The sequence below is a fragment of the Sciurus vulgaris genome (genome assembly GCF_902686455.1).
Source record: "Sciurus vulgaris genome assembly, chromosome: 15".
NCBI lineage: Eukaryota > Metazoa > Chordata > Mammalia > Rodentia > Sciuridae > Sciurus > Sciurus vulgaris.
The window spans coordinates 16,227,328-16,245,807 of record NC_136476.1 but is presented as its reverse complement, the minus strand read 5'-3'; positions in this window follow the sequence as shown (position 1 = coordinate 16,245,807).

The window sequence follows — 18,480 nt, the reverse complement described above, 5'->3', positions numbered from 1 at the left end:
AAATTTCCTCTGGGGTCCCTAAGAAATCAATTTGTTAAAATGTGAGTTTGGGAAGGAATGACTACCGATCACAAGTTGGCCTGTGCAGGGATGAACAATCGCTCCATGGGAAGGTGGATTGTGGCTACCAAAGATATTGGCATGCAAAAGTGCATTAGTCTCAATCCTTGGTCGCAGCCCTATAGGCTCAAACTGCCTCACTTGCTGAGGCTCTCACGGCAGCCTTGTCACCAGTTGCAACTAAGGGCAAAGGAGTATGTTATGGCTGTGGACAACCAGGCCACTTCAAGAGGGATTGCCCCACTGGTCAGGTGTGTTCTGAGGCTCTGCCTGGACACTCTACAGGTTCAGCTCAAAGGCCGGCCACCCCCAAGACGCCTTGCCCAAGATGCAGAAAGGGATTCGTTGGCAGAAGGATTGCAAATCTAAATTTGACATTGAAGGGAAACCTTGAAACTAATCGAGGGGCACCCTCCAGCCTCGTCACACAAAGGAGATTTCTCCCCCAATAACCCCTCTGAGGCACATTGGACTGTTCCCATTGTCCCTGGGGTCAGGCCAAAAATGGACATTTTTATAGCGGGAAAGAAGTTCCGTTGTCTCATTGACACTGGAGCAGATAGGACTGTGTTAAGAAAGGAGGAAGTTCCACCTCAATGGAGGTTGGTTCCTGGCCCCCAGTTGCTTGGGGTAGGAGGTGATACTAAATCAGAAGAACCAAAGATTGGCTCAAATGGCGGGATGTGGACGGTGCCCAGGGAGACGTGCACCCCCTCATAGCCTCAGGTCCTACTGCAAATCTATTAGGACAAGATATTTTGGGGGAAGCCGAGGTCTATATAATGACTGATCACAAAGCAGTGTATGATGACCTCCTTGAGCAGGAGGAATATGAACAACAGTTCAATCTGCCTGGCCCTTTTAGTAATTATAGAGGGGACCCTCTTTTTGAGGCATCTAGGCAAAAGGTCCCAGCCCCCCGGGTAAGGCCACACCCCCAATCCTAAAGGCAACTGTTCCAATGACCCCAGTCATCCAATGGCTCCCTAGCCCCCCAGTATGGGTGGAACAGTGGCCATTACCCCAAAATAAGCTCCGACATTTAAGAGATATTGTACAAGAACAACTGACCTTAGGTCACATCAGACCATCTCTAAGATTCTGGAATAGTCCAGTTTTTGTCACCCAAAAAACATCAGGAAAATGGAGGACATTTCAGGATCTCAGGAAAATTAATAGACCTATGGTTCTAGTAGGAACCCCTTTAAGGTGTCTTCCCTGGATCTCCTCTATCCCAAGAGATCTCTTGCTTCTTGTTATTGATATCAAAGATTGTTTCTTCTAAATACCACTCCACCCAGACGATTGTGAGAAGTTTGCTTTCTCAGTGCCCTCTACCAATTACCAGTGGCTAATAGTCCTGCCTTTTGTCAACATTTTGTTTCTGAGCTCCTTCAACCCCTACAAAAAAAAACCATGAATTACCTTGTATATTTATATGGATGATATTATTATAGGATCCACTGATGCCTTACAACTAAGCTCTGCATACAAGGAACTCCAAGGCCTTTGGAGAAAGGAGGACTACATATATCTAATGATAAGGTCCAAACTGTTCCTCCCTTCAAAATACTGGGAACTGAGCTCAAATTGGATTCTGTTTGTCCCCTAAGCCTCAATTACTCCTCCAATCCTCCTATTCCTTGGTTGATTTACAAAAGTTATTAGGGGAGCTTAATTGCTTGAGACCATGGCTTCCTATCTCTATGGAGGATATCCTCCCTCTCTTTGACCTGCTATGGGACAAAGATCCTACAGACATTGTTACCCTAACTCAAGACCATCAGCATATACTCCAAAAAATACAAGTAGCCCTAAACTCTACCCGGTTGGCTGGATACTGGCCTGAAGATCCCCTTAGCCTCAGGATTCTCCCCGGTTCTCAGCTGTCCACTGCAGCCCTAACTCAGCAGGGAGAGCCCCTTCAATGGATACACGCAGTCATGGGGGTGGAGGGTCCTAGGGTCTACACTTACCTTGACCAATTGGCTGACCTTATAATTAAAGGCAGGGATACCACCCTTAGGCACTATGGAAAAGAGCCTGATGTTTTGACAGTGCCCTATCGCCTGTCAGATTTTGAACGGGTTCAAAGGAATAACAATAGAGTATCCTGTGCATTGGAGGGCTTCTTAGGGAAGATTGATGGCCATTATGGGTCAACCAAATGGGTGTCCTCATTTTCAAAACTGAAATGGGCACCCCTATACTTCTTTCCACTAAACCCCTCCCAAAAGCTGTAAATGTATTCACAGATAGAGGAAAAAAGGGATCTGCTGTTGTAATTTACCCACCCCCCCAGATTAGTGTAAGAGGAAGTGATTACCCATTTTGAACCAACAGGCAAAATTTAAGGGGTTATATGCAATTGCTATGGCCCTCACTAAGTACAAAAACCCATGAATCTTTTCTCAGATAGCCTGTATGTGGTAAACCTGCTACCCACATTGGTCTCCTCACATATCAAGTTAGATAAAAATCCTATTACCCCCTTGATGATCCAGGTACGGTCCTTGTTAAAGGAGCGTGCTGAACCCATACAGATTCCACCTCTCCAATCCCCCGGGGTAAATCCCAGAGGTTCACAACCTCCACTGCTCACTCTGGTGAAAAGACCAAGCACGCTGAAAGCCATTTCTTATGATGTTTTGCCATTTTAGGCTTGCCTCAACAGATCAAAACAGATAATGGGCCCTGTTTTACAAGTAAATCATTACAAGAATTCTTCAACAATTGGCATATTAAACACACCACAGGGATCCCATATAATCTGAAAAGGCAAGCCATAATTGAAAGACATAATAAAACTTTAAAAGATCAACTAATAAAACAAAAAAGGGAAATAACCCCCATGATCAATTAAGAATATCAATACTTACATTAAATATTTTAAATTTTTCAAAAAATCAACCCTTTACTGCCTTCCAATAACACTGGGTGAATCAAGTGTCTTACCTTAAGATTGAAGTCCAATGGAAAGATCCATTAACTGGATGCTGGTGTGGCCCTGACCCACTCATAAGTGCTGGCAGAGGTTTTGGATGTGTGTTCCCAATTGGAAAACTGAACCCTATCTGGGTGCCCGCCAGGAACCTCAAATACCATCAACCAGAACAATATAATTCACCCAAGAGCACACCCTCTTGAGGTATAATATTCCTTCTTTTGGACTCTCTGCCTCATTGATACTGGACTTCTCATCATCTCTCTTCTGACATTCATCCTAGGCATCACATGTTTTGATGTTTACCGCAAGTATTCTAATCATCACACTGAAAGCCGCTAATTCACTATGAGATCCCTACTCCAATTCACAGTCTTTATGACTGCCATCTCAGTGGGCCCCCCACGGTAAGTGGGTGGCCATAGTGGTTGCTACCTCTGGCTGTGGGGTCAAAATAGCGGATAGTGCCTGCTGGAAAAAATCCGTGCCCCTACCTAGCAAACCTTCGGGGCCCCTGCCCTGTCCTAAGACATGTACAATGACCTATAATTCCATGCCAGGCTACTGCTATGGAGACGCCTCTCAACGTAAAAACAATGGGGGGCAAATTCTGTGGACCAGCCAGTCCAAAGGGTCTCAAAGTGGCATTGGACTTTCATGCCCTGTGGAACAGCTTAAGGACATGTGCTGGTCCCTCCTGCCTCCTCCCCCCCTCCCCCGGGGGCAAAGTGATGGAGGCGGGGTACAAGATTGGGCATGAGATAAACAAATTGAAAGGACTATAAAAAAGTTAGCAGAATCAAGCCCTAGGTTCCCTGTTTATCAACCCTTAGCCTTACCGGAGCTGAGGGGAGAGCTCAACCTTGATCCCGAAACTCAGGCCATCTTGCAGGCCACGTTTCAGCTTTTAAATCTCACTAACCCCCCTCTTGCAGAAGACTACTGGCTTTGCTTTCGCAATGGACCCCTTAGGGTCATGGGTCTTCTGCTAACCCCTAATGAAACCATAACTTTCTCCTCCAGTTGCCCTATACTGGACCCCTATGGTGAGATATACATACCCCCCTTTGGCTCCCCCAATGTGACCTGTTTTCTTCCTAGACCAACCTCTAATCAAACAGAGGACATGGGGTCTTTGAGCCATAATATATGCGGGAAAAATGTCGCTATTCCCACTGCAAATACACCCCAATGCGCCCCAAATGGTACGGTCTTTTATTGTGGAGGACCAGCATCCAATGTGCTCCCTGGTAACTGGACAGGAATATGTGCTCTCGCCCTCTTATTCCCAGAGGTAACAATCTTCCCAAATAATCAGTCCCTACCCATACCATCTGTGGAGCACTCCAACCCACGAGCAAAAACGGCAATACTAGGGATAGGAGTGGCCACAGGAGTAGGGACAGGAATTTCAGGCATAAGCACATCTCTCGCTCTCTATAATAAGCTTTCTCAGCAGATAATTGATGATATGCAGTATGTTGCCAGTACCATCTTAGATCTACAGGCTCAACTCAATTCCTTGGTCGCTGTCATCCTGCAAAACTGTCGTCGTGGTTTGGATCTGCTAACAGCAAAGGAAGGAGGGCTTTGCCTGTTCCTTGGTGAAGAGTGCTGTTTCTACGCCAACCGCTCTGGCATTGTACAAGATAAAATCAGAAACCTACAAGAAGCTCTGGAACATCGTAGGAGCGAGCTCCACTCTAATTTCCTCTGGACTGGGTTACATGGGTGGCTCCCCTACCTCCTCCCACTTAGGGGACTGCTAATCACCATTATCCTTGTGTTCACCTTTGGGCCTTGCATAATCAATAAGCTTATCCATTTCCTGAAAAGCCAGGCTAAGTCTGTGCAGCTCATGGTGGTCCGAAAGCATTATTCCACCCTTCATAATGATGATTGGGAGCCCTACAGGATCATGGATCACTCATATCAGGACACTGGGGTCTAAGTGTCTCTCCCTTAAGCCCTGCTCCTCCTGAGAGGCCCACCTGAAGTGCTAAGGTGGTAGTCAATGACGGGTAAGATCCTCAGAGGAGGACAACCTAAGACAGCCACACCTTCAAGTAAGGCGGACCCCCAAACTGCTAGGGTGATGCTCCATGACAAGCAAGACCCTCCCAGGGGCAACCTAAGACAGACACCCTTAATATAAAACAAAAAAGGGGAATATGTTGGGACTAATGACACGTTAACTAACTCAGGCTGACTCCTTACTCCCTGGTGAGTGAGCAAGATCAAGGCCTCAAAGGCGGTTTCAAAAGTTAATGATAAATCGGACCACTGTCAGGGATTGGTTAACAACAGTTCCCACGAACGTGATCAGCTCGTGCTTGCTATATAGTCCTATGGGACTCTCTCCAGCGTGAGTCGTCCCCCCCCCCCCCCCCCCCCCCCCCCGCGCGCTGACCTTTAAGCTGATTGGTTCCCGCCTAGCCTCCACCCTACATAAAAGCTGTGTGACTTCCTTAATAAACGAGTTCCTGCTGTGACTGGTCTCCCTGATGCGTCTGATTGTCCTCCGCCTGGAGGGCTGGGTGCAGGCGGTCAGTCGGCCCTACCTTTCCCATCTGGCCTTGTTGGGGAGTGCTCCCTTCCCTTGTCATTGGTTGAGAAGAGCAAGGGGGCTAAAGATCCCAAAAAGGGACACATTCCATATCTTGTGAATAGTGCTATAATAAACACACAGTGCAGTTATCTGTTTGACATACTAATTTCATCTCCTTTGTATAGATACCTAAGAATGGGATTGCTGGATCATATGGCAGGTCTATTTTTAAATATTTAAGGAACCCCACAAACTATTTTCTATAATGTCTGTACCAATTGACATTCCTACCAATAGTGTATAAGGTTCCCATTTTTCCACATCCATGACAGCACTTTATATATATATTTTTTCTTTTTGATGATAGTCATTCTACTTGAGGTAAGGTAGTAAATATTTCTTTTGTGGTTTTAATTTGCATTTTCCTGGTCATTAGTGATGTTGAGCATTTTTTGTATATTTTGGCTATTTGTATATCTATCTGTTTTTTGTTTTGTTTTGTTTTTTGTGTTTTGTTTTGTTTTGTTTTGCTGTTGAGTTGTTTTAGTTCCCCATATATTATTCTGGACATTAATTTCTTATCAGATGCATAGTTTGCAAATACTTTCTCACGCTTTGTAAGTTGTTTCCACATTGTTGGTTATTTTCTTTCTTGTACAAAAGATTTTGTTTGATATAATTCAATATGTCTCTTTTTGTTGTTACTGCCTGTCCTTTTGCATTCTTACCAAAAACTCCTTGTCCTGATTAACATCATGAAGTATCATCCCTACTTTTTAGTCTAATAGTTTCACAGTTTTGAGTCTTGCCTGCAATTCTTAGATCCAATTTGAGTTGGTTTTTTAATATGGTGAGAGATGGGGATCTAGTTTCTTTTTTTTGTTTATTTCTTTGTTTTCTCTTTTTAAAATTTATTTTGCATGTGAATATCAAGTTTTACCAGAAACAATGATTAAAGAGACCATCCTCTCCCCAGTATGTGTTCTTGGTGCTTGGGTTGAAAAATCAGTTGCATGTAGGTGCATAAATTTATGTCTTGTGTTCTCTATTCTATTCCATAAGTCTACTTGTCTATTTTTATGTCAACATTAGGCTGTTTGGGTTCCTATGACTTTGTAGTATTTTTTGAGGTCAGGTAGAGTGATGCCTACAACCTTATTTTTCTATTCTTGTCTCAAAATAAAATATAAAAAGGGCTGAGGATGTGACTCAGTGGTTAAGTGCCCCTGGGTTCAATCCTAAGTACCAAAAAATAAAAAACAAGAGAAAAATCTGCAAAGCTCATCTATGTCCAGCCAATAACAGAGGGAATTATGTGCTGCCTTGCCGACCTGGAGACTGAAGAGCTTCTAGAAAACAGCAATCAGGCTTGCTTACCTAATGAGAGAAATGAGTAGGAGACCATAACGCATCCTAGAGGTCATTTTTAAATACAGCCCCAAAAGCATTAGCTGATGTTTGAATTCCCCAATGACACAAATCAGGTACACCACTTCTATCTGGCAAAGAGGGTGGAGAATATGACAGAGAGAGAGGGTGTAACTGGAAATGTTCATCTAAGGCTGTCCCCACCCGGTAAGTGGAGTGAATCGTGTATTCCTTTTCTAGGGCTATTGTTCAAAAATTACCACTAATTTAGTGACTTAAAACCACCCGATTTTTTTTTTTTCTCCTTCAGTTCTAGAGGCCAGCACTCCAAAATTAAGGGATTAGTTTCTTCTGGAGACTCTGAAGGAGAATCCATTCCTTACCTTGTTTCTGTTTTTTGATGGCGGCTGGCAGTCCCTGGTGTTGCATAGCTCAGGTCTCGGCCTCCATCTTACGTGGCCTCTTCCCTGCATCTGTGTATCCACTTTCTTTCTCCTTCTTAGCAAGACTCCATTGGATTTTACCCATAAATGTAAGATAATCTCACCTGAAGATTTTAACTAAATTATATCTGCAAAGACTTCATTTTCAAATAAGATCACATTCATAGGTATCAGATGGTAAGACGTGGGCATATCTTTTGGAAAGACACAAAATATCCACTACAGGTCCTTATGGAAGCATGAGAGGATTCTCCCAACTTCTCTTTCTTTTCAGGAACTGTGCCAGGCACCAGAAATGCAGAAACATAAAACCAACACATTCAGCTTCCCTACTGCCATTGCTTTGTTGAAATTATCTCTTGATTTTTCTTCTGCCCTCCAGTTTAATTAGGGCCAGATCAGATTTAAAAAACACCAGTCTTAGAACAGTCAAAGTCATTCTGCAATAACAAATAACCACCACATCTCAGTGTCTTAAAACAACAAAAGTTTGTGTCTTATTCAGTCTATGAAAGAATAGCTGAGGGTCTTCTCTATCTATAGCATTCTCACTCAAGGTCCAAGCCTCATATTTCCAAAATAGCTAAGGCTCAACAACAAATGGGACAGTGTTTTTTAAAGTTTCTGCCCCAATGTGGCACTCTCACTTTGATTCATTAGCACTGGTCCAAGTAATCATGTGGCTATGGCTAAGTCTGATAGCAGAAGAGAAGTTACAGTCTTGACATCAGCTTAGAAAAATACCCAGTGAGTGACTCTAATATACTCCAGTGTTTGGGTGGATGTCCCTTGTCTGTGGTTTAAAGATCACACTCAGCATGACGCTCCAGGTTCTATAAACAATCCCCAATCTCTGTTTACAATTTTATTTCTCTCTTCTTTGTGGTCACATATGCTCCAGTTACACTAAACTTGACCACTCAAAATGCCCTGGTTAGCCACAGCTCACTGACCTCCAGGCCTTTGCTCACTCTGTTGCCCTGGCCTGGAAGAAAAGAGCCTTTCCCCTTACTCATTTCCGGAGCTTTTCCTTAAAGGTCACTTCTTCACTAAGCCTTTGCCTTAGGTTGAATTAGTCCCTCCATCTGTGTTCACACACCATTTTTACGTAACTCATTCCTTCACACATCTGCTTCTTCAAAACACAAACCAGCAGCCAGGCCCTTGGCCTTGGTGGAGAAGAGGGCACAGTAAAGGGCACAGCCTCGGTCCTAGAAAGTCTCTTGCCTAGTGGGGAGAAAGGAACACATGCCACTGTGAGAGGAGTGTGACGTGCTGAGAGTCCATGGCCTGTGCCAAATTCCCTGAGGACATAATAGGACAGTTAAACTGAAATCTGCTGGTGGTAAGAAGGTGGCCATTAGCCAAGGGCAGTGGGGGCAGGAGGAGAAAGATCTGGGTAGACAAAGGCATACAAAGAGAACCACAGAGCAAAGAACTTGTGATGAGGTTGGAGAATGGAGAATATGCACTTAAATACAGGGGAAATAGGTGGCAGATGCTGCAGCACACTGATGACTGAAGCACAGATCTTAGGTTGGAGAATAGCAGCTCTATTTTCTACTTTCATGATGCATCAGAATAGCTGTTCTTTAATCTGACCTCCTTGATCTAGGCACTTCTGAAAATGTGTACCTCTTCATCTCTAATGCCATCTCCTATTATCAGGTTGCCCTCTTTCTTTATCCATTTTTTGCTTCATATTTTATGAATATTAGACTTATTTAATGTTGTTATATCAAATGTTTTGGTTAATCTACCATTTTCTCTCCTTTCATTTTTAGTCACTTCATATCATTTTCTTTGAGGTATATCTATCAACAGCACATAATTTCATTTTGCACTTTAAGCCCGATTTTTTAATCCAATATTAGAAAAGTGAGTTTAATCTTTATCCATTTTCATAATCATTGACATGTATGCATTGATATCTTCCATCTTATATTATTTTTGGTATGCTTATTTTATCTTTTTGCTACTTTGTATTGAATAGATAAATTTCTTAAACTTCTTTCTTTTCACCTCCAATATGTATGTTATGAATGTGTTTATTTTTAGCATACATTCTTACATTTATCATAAACTAAGAGTCAAGTTAATTAATATTTCTTTTCTCTACTGAAAAAAGCAAGGACCTTAGCTGTCTAATTCCTTCAAACTTCTGCTAAATGACTTCCAAATTATTATAAAGTATTTATTTCCAGTTTCTTTTCAATCATGAACACAGATAGTATTGTTGTTATTATTTTTTGGAAAGCACTTCTTTTTGATGAGGGTTGGGGTACCAGGGATTGAACTCAGGGGCACTCAATCACTGAGCACATCCCCAGTCCCTTTTTGTATTTTATTTAGAGACAGGGTCTCGCTGAGTTGCTTAGGGCCTCACTGTTACTGAGGCTGGCTTTGAACTTGAGATCCTCCTGCATCAGCTTCCCAAGCCAATAGTATTACAGGTGTGTGCCACCATGCCCAGCTGGAAAGCACTTCTTAAAACTGTGTGCTATACTGTTCGTCACAGCTTCTGTTGCTTTACCACTTCACTCTGCAATTATTCATCTGTCTACTGTTGTCTCCATGGTCATCTAAAATACCACCCTCAGACCTGGGCATCTGGGGCCCCTGACTTGTGGCCCAGCACCTCCGTGGTAGCTCTTCTCTGTTGAATTCACAGTGTCCATCCCCAAGAGCCAGGGAACCCAGAGGTCCAGGAAGACACACCCACCTATTGTACAAGTCCTGTCCCCTCTCGACTATGTTTCCAAGATCCAGGACCCTAGAATTTCCTGCCCATATGGCAAATGTTATGGACAGTCTTTTAGTACCACTTTCTGTTCCCCAGAGAGCTGCATCTCCTTCTCATTGATACTAGTTTCTTCCTAGTTTCCAACATGTACAAATTTTCCTTCATTTATTTAGAGCTCAAGTCTGTGGATATGTGGGTGCATGTGTTAATATAAAAAATATGGTATTTAATAATTGTAGATTCTAGACCTAGCAATAGAAGGGTTGTTGAAAGAAAAGTAGATTTGTATGTGCCAAATCTGTTGCTTTAATTTAACATGCTAATTAAATGTAAAATTTAACCCATTAAGTCCCCAATTTTCAATTCTGTGAATATTTCAACAAAATTGACACAGGTGCATTAAAATTGGTTGGAAACAATCTACAGTTTATATATGTTATTATATCAATGCTATAATTTTTATTATAATATTGTTACAATATCATATAATGATATTACCTAGTATATACTATATTTAAAGATTTTTAAATATATTTTAGTTGTAGATAGACACAGTAGCTTTATTTATTGATTTTCCTGTGGTGCTTTGGATCAAACCCAGTGCCTCACATGTGCAAGGTAAGCTCCCTACCACTGAGCTACAGTCCCAGTCCCATATTTAAGTTTTTATAAGTGTTCTATATCTGGGATGATGGGATGAAATGGATTAAGTGGAAGAAAATTGGATCACATTAATTGATTTAAAATTAAATTAAGATTCAATAAAAATTATTTAATTATGCACTGAGAAACTCCTCTGTGGCCCTAACCATACTTCAAAGTAGGCAGAATAGGTTTGATTAATTCTGACGAGGGGCAAATCTCTCTAACTTTTTGAGCTACAATTTTCTCTCTTTTTAAATTTTTTAAAATTTTTATTTTTTAGTACAATTCCTTGAGTCTTGGAAACTAGGAGATTGGTTGCACAGAGATTTCTTTCCAAAGAATACAGCATGGAAAAGGGAGGGGGAGAGCCCAAAGAGCAACTTTACAGTTGAGAAACCTAAGGAGGTTTCCTCCATTCTGATCAAAGTTAACACCAAGAGTGATGTTGTGTTAATAATACACACACTTGATTCAAGATGGTGAGAGTGGCACTCTACTTTTACATCCTTCCTCCCCCTAAACCCAGAAGGTGAGAAAACTGTGTCAGACTCCAAAGAAGGATGTTCTACAAATATCTTACCAGTATTTCAAAACTGTCAAAGTTGCGGGGCGGGGGCGAGGAAAGTCTAAGAAATGGCTGTGGCTTAGAGGAGTCTAAGAAGACACGACTAACAAGTTAATGTGATATCCTAGATGAAATCCTGAGACAGATAAAGGGCATTTGTTAAAAGCAAAATAGGAGTAAAACAAACTGTAATTATTACATCAGCACTAATTCATTAATTTTAATAATTGTGCCTATCAATATATGATGTTCATAAGAGTGGAAATGAAGCATGGGGTATATGCCTTCACAATTTTTCTATACATCTAAAATTATTCTAAAAATAAACAAACATTTGAAAAGAATTTTAAAGGAGGAAATTGGATAAGATGGTTTCTAGGAGAGTTTGTAGCCCCAACATTCTGAGATCTAGATATAAAAGAGCAAATCTCCAAATTGAGCATGACTAGAAAGAAAATCTCTTGTTTAGGATAGGAAATTGGACCATGCATCCTCAACAATAAGTGAATATCCATAAATATCATGTTATTTCATATGTACCCATTTGTAACTTGGCCACCTAACTCTGTGTTTCTAAATGCACCTACAATGATGCCATGGACCTAATTCATTCACTGTAAGTAGAATATAGTAGTCCAAAGTTCGAGTTTTCTATAACATATTTATGCAGTCCCACATTGATGACATTCATGTAAGTTCCAATTTTTCACCAATATAAACAAAAATGAAAGCCTTTGTACAGGTTTGCTTGTAAAAAAAATGAACAAGAATTTCACAGATATAATTAGGGTAGCACAGATACATAGCTGTTAAGGGACAGGGGTGTAGCTCAGTGGCAGAGTGTGTGCATAGCCTGAGCTTCATCCCCAGTACCTCAAAACAACAAACAAAATACAACAGGTTTTTGAATGCTACCAATTTGACCTCCAAAATGTTTGTACCAATTTACTTTCCAGCCAGCCATGTATCCCTCAGTTTCATTTTCTCTACTATTCACTAACCTTTCAAAATAGTATCTCAGTTTTTCATTTGTCGTACTGGGGATTGAACCCAGGGGTGCTCTACCACTTCATCCCCATCCCTTTTTATTTTATTTATTTATTTATTTTTGAGACAAGGTCCAAGTTGCCCCTTGAACTGTGAATCTCCTGCTTCAACCTTCCAAGTAGCAGGATCACAGGCGTGCACCGTGGTATAACAGGTTTTAATCGTATTTCCTCTGAGTGCTAATAAAGGTAAATATCTTTTTGTCATTCCAATGTATTTGTCATTCAGATTTCCTAGTCTTTGAGTTGGTTATGATTAATATTTCCCCACTTTTCATTTTCCTAATCATTGACATAACTTTATATATATATCCTTGATACTAATCCTTTATTGTTTATATCAATAAAAATATAACCAGCTCCCCTCCCCTCTTGCTATTAAAGAGTTTCAAAAAAATTTTTAAAATATACATAACCATATCTTATCCAAGGGTGTGGTGTATCTCTTGACATATAAAAAAATATATAAAAATAAAACCTTATCAAGTGTGTGGTGTATCTCTTGACTTTATGGTATCTTTTGTCATATGAAGTATTAAATTGGGCCATGATCTTCCTAAAATTCATGTCTTCCTAAAATCCATATGCTGAAACCTATGTGATCATGGTAGGAGGTGGGGCTTTTGGGTGGGTGGAGATATGAATGAAGTTAGTGCTGTTACCATAGAAGTCTGAGAGCCACCTTGCACCCTCATCATGTGAGGTCACAGTCAGAAGGTGCCATCTATGAACCATGAGGTGGGTCCTCACCAGATACTAAATCTGATCTTGAACTTCCTACTCTCCAGAACTGAGAGACATAAATTTCTGTTATTTATAAGTGTCCCAGTCTATTGTATTTTGTCACAGCAGAGAGAATGAACTAATAAAAATTATATCTAGTAGAGTTTTTCTGTTGTTTTCTTTATAATTTTTTTAATGTATTGAAGATAATTTTTTATATTCCAATGTCAAAATAATATTCTCCTATATTTTTCCCCAACATTATATAGTTCTACTTTTTCTCCTTAAATAGTTAATCTATGTGGAATTTATTTTTCTTCATGGTTTTAGGTAAGAATCCAATTGCATTTTTTTCGCACATGGAAAGTCAATGACTCTGATTAATTACTGAATAGTTTATCCCGTACCCACTATTTGTAATGCCTTCTTTGTGACATTTCTGGCTTCTGTGATTCATTCCAATGTTTAACCTGCTTATTAAAAAGCAGCTTTCTGGGACCCCTGGATTCTAATGCAATCCATCTAGAGTGGAGTCCAGAAATCTGCAATTGAATAGTAAACTCCTGATTCAGATGAAAACAGCCCATAACCTTACTTTAAGAAATATAACCTTGGGCTTAGTAAACAAGAGAGTCCAGAGGATAGTATTTTATAACACAGGAATTCCTTCCTTTGAATCCTGTTCGCTTTCCACATACCTGAAACTTAGCTCTCACTGCTTCACAGATTCCTTCAAGGCACTTTGACTCACAGAAATTTAATCTAAACCCTCCTTCCCACTAAACTTAGAAAATTACATTAAGTAGGTGGATATATCTAATTAGCTAACTTCCCCTTGGTAATTAACAGTAGATTTAACTTGACCCCTAAAGCAGGACTCCACCATGCACACATCAGGGTAATATTATTTTTGTAGCACTCAACAAGCTAATTATATTGGTACAAGAAGTAAATTCTCAGACATATGAGAACACACATACAAAGTTATAAGGGGGTCATAATTTGCTTTTTAAAAGTGGGCTATCACACTAAGCAACAATTCAAGAAATAATCTACCAGCTCTGACTTGTTAATTTAAGAGTTAATAGGAAAAGTACCAAAAAAGTAGGGAAGAGCCATTCTTTTCTGGTCATTCTTTCCTTCCAATGTTACTGTCATTTAAATCTCTGATTGATTAGCTTTATGCTTCATATTAATCATTTATCTTGGTAAGTGGATAAAGTTAAGGATAAAATAAAAATAAAGGAGTCTTGAATTACTGCAATCAAGTAAGCAGGGCATAATACATGTACTAAATTGATAATTTAGGTGACTATCCAACATAAATAATTGTGTGTCAATAGACTGACATCAATTATTTTTAAAATTATACTTAAAACTTATAATGAAGTCAAATTAACTCATATCAAGGAATTTGAAACAAGACCCAGAAATTATAGATCATCAATATAAAACCATTCCCTCCTAAAAAAAAAACAAAAACAAAAACAAAACACGTGAGGGTATTCTCACTGGTTCCTAACTGACCTCTTCTTGTGGATAAAACCACCCAGGAAATCTCTAGAGTCCTTACTATTCCTAATTCTGTTTATGAATCATCTATCCACTTGGATCCTTACTTAATCTTGCTGGCACATGTTTTCAATATAAAGCTGAGACAAAGGAAAGCTGTAATTACCAAATCTCTTCCTTTCAGCTATTGAAATAAGGTGATTTATAAAAATGCAAGGCAGGATAAACAAAGAGAATTTTCCAGTGCTCAATGAGCACAGCTTCCAGGAAGATGTTAGGATAAATATGCTTTCTTGTGGCCAAGTATCTGGACTGGAATTTGAATGGATTTTGTTTCTGAGCCATGTAGTCTCACTCTTCGTGTCCTGTGTTTGGAGAACGTTACTTAAAGCAGGATGAAAATCAGTGTTATCCACGACCTTCCTGAAGATGAACACAAGGGACCTCATTCAAACAAGTACTCAGGTCCTCCAGATGGCACTGACTCTATTTTGCAGTGACTGACTCTTGTCCGTGGATTTTCCAGATTTGTAGCTTTCTCCACACATAGATGGCATCATTCTCGTATAGAGGTCAGTAAGCCATAGGGCAAAATTGGTTTAAAAACCAAGCCAACCAGAGTAATACTCAAAAATTCCAGGTACACCTTACTTTCAGCATTTTAATATTATAGGCAGATATCAAACTGGCATAACTGGGCTGGGACTGGGGCTCAGTGGTAGAGTGCTTGCCTAGCATGTGTGAGGCACTGGGTTTGATTCTTAGCACTGCATACAAATAAATAAACGTTCATCAACAACGAATAAAACTATTTTTAATGGCCTAACTGCCCAAGAGAGAATTTAAGACATGAAACCTAACTTTTTTGAGGTACCCAGGGCCTTGCCCATGCCAGGCATGTTTTACCACAGAGCTGCATCCCCAGTCCTGAAACCTGCTTTTGAATTAGTTTAGCAAGGACTGAAAATTCTGAGTGTTAAACAGGGAACTTGTGAGTTAAGATAGGATGATGGGGAGTGAGTTTGGGCAAGACGTATAGGTGTGTGACTAGAGAAAAATGGGGTGCAGAAGCCTGGACTGGCTCGTTGGCAAAGGCACTCATGCTTCAAGCCCTCTAACTCAGCTTCAGCTCACTGTGTAACCTGAGCTTGAACTATTTCTCCGCATGTCAGTGTTTTCACTACTGCCTGGGAAGGGAGAATGAGAATGTAGCTGAATGAAAACTGTGAGAGAGAAATGACCTGTTTTCATTTCTTGTTAGTCTATGGTAAAAGGGATTGGAAGAGGCCAAATATTACATGAACTGAAGTTTCCCCTCACAAAAATGGAGAGCAGAAAATTGCACATACCAGCTGCAGAACCTGCACCCCAGTCCCCACTGCCCACATTTCAAGACTGATCCATAACACCCCGTGAGCTGAGTTATGCTGGTAGTACAGCTAAGGGCACAAACACAAACCTCTTGAGGATGCTCAAACCGATTCACTTAATACATCGCCTGGCTCAGGATCCTGTTCTCTAGCTACAAATAACTGAGTACTGTAAGTGTGTAGCAACTAGGGTATTCTCCCTGGTTCCTAAGCCTGGCATTATTTAGGAAAAGTAGATTTCCTCTTAACCACGGTAAAACTACCAAATGAAAATTCAGAAGTGTCTGGAATTCTGATTTTTGGAATCCATCAGATGTTTCTGATCACCAGCTGTGTTTGTGAGCCATGGCTGTACTCATTTAATACCCTCTATAATTTCACAAAAGTATTAGTAGTCCTATTTTATAGATGAGAAAGCTGAGGATCAGGAGTAGGAAACTGCTCTACGTAACACTGCTAATAAAGTGCCTTAGCAAGGGTCAAACCTGTTGGCCACTAAAACATCCCCCATACCTATAGTAAATAGCTGTCAGGCTGTCTCCAATCCATTAACTGCTCACTAAGAGTTCTTTTCCTCAAGAGAAGGCTGACCCCATGTACACTTTGGAGGAAGTCACAAGTTTCATCATGGTCTCTCTTTCCTGTCAGAACTCTCCTTCCACCCATAGGCTCCTTACCGTCTGAGACTTGGAAACGCACATTCTCCAACATCAGCAACCTTCCTGGGCTAGGCCTTCCTCACTCAGCAACTGGGCACTAGCCATCAGTATGGATGGAGTGGAGGTGAAACCGCCCCAACCTCCCCTCTTCCTTAACAAGGATCAATTTCTTTACCTCCCAAGTCCACCCAACTACCTGTGATCCTGCATGAAGTCCATGCATTAAAAGGTTTTTGCTTGCCAGCATGGTAGTGCATGCCTGTAATCCCAGCTACTTGGAAAGCTAAGATTGGAGGGTCACAAGTTGGAGGCCAGACTCAACAACTTAAGTAAGACCATATTCTCAAAGTAAAAATATAAATAGGACTGGGGACATAGCTCAGTGATGGTGTCTGTGGTTTCAGTCCACAGGACCACAAAAAAAAAAAAAAAAAAAAAAAAAAAAAGGTCTTTTGCTTACACAATAAGCTTGAATGAAATCATTCTTTCTACTTTTGGGGGCAGGGTTAAGTACTGGGGATTGAACTCAGGGGCACCTGACCACTAAGCCACATCCGCAGTCCTATTTTGTATTTTATTTAGAGACAGGGTCTCACTGAGTTCCTTAGTGCCTCACTTTTGCTGAGGCTGGCTTTGAACTCAACAATCCTCCTGAGCTGCTAGGATTACAGGTGTGAGCCATCACGCCTGGCTTCATTCTACTTTTTAAAAGTATATCTGCACTTATCAATGAGAGCTCTGATAAATATTAAATAGCTAGGATTATAGTGTCATCCAAAAGTGAAGAGACCTGTTTTTATCCTGTGCAGCCTAATTTCTGCCAAATGTACATTTTCCTTTAAACTCCTTTAAAAAAATGAATTGCAGAAAACAAAGGATGGTTGGGATTTCAAAGTGGAAATAACAGTACCCAAAGGAATAATTTTAACAGTGAGAACGTCAGACATCATGGAGGGAGGACCTAACCAAGGGCTTCACAGACCTTTGCCTAGGTAACAGCTGTACCTCCTGCCGTGTATCAAATCTACCCTGAACTACTCAAAAACAAATTCTGGGGAAGACAATGTAGATGGCAGAACAAGGTTTAAAGAAGTGACACTTCAAAATTGTTCAGATGTATTCCCTACTGAGGGGAAAGAGCTCACTATATGCAATGGGGTTTTCAAACTTCAGCATTGATAAGAAACCCCTGCAGAGCCTGTTATGGAATTTCATTGCTCGCTCTGGCACCTGGGGATGGCAATTCTAAGGCTAAGCTTGGTTTTGGGGTTCTGTATTTTCATCAAGCACTTTGTGTGATTCTGTTAAGGGTTTTTTCCTTAACTGGCTATTTTTAAAATTCTCAAAATGTAAGCGGTTCCAAGACCAGAATGATGAACACCAGTAAATGCTTCACTGAGATCAAGAGTCAGCAATACTTTCAACTTTATGAACCAGAGTCTTGTGCAACTACTCAATTCAGCCATGGTCACATGAAAGTACCAAGGTCAATATAAAAATGAATGAGCTTGGCTGGGTTCCTTCCAACAGGACTTTACTTATGGACACTAAAATTTCAATTTCACAGAATTTTCACATCATAAAATGTAACTCTTCCTTGACTTTTTTCCAACTTGTTATATTTAAAAATATATAAACAATCTTTAGCTCCTTATAGTGCCATAGAATACCAAGCAATTAGCAATAATGCATTATACATCTCAGAATAATCAGAAGAGCCGGGCAAGGGGATGCCCCTGTAATCCTACCCACTTGGGAGGCTGAGGCAGGAGGATTACAAGTGCAAGGCCAACTTTGGCAACTTAGTAGAACCCTGTCTCAAAATGGAAAAAGAAAAAAAAAAAAAAAATTAAG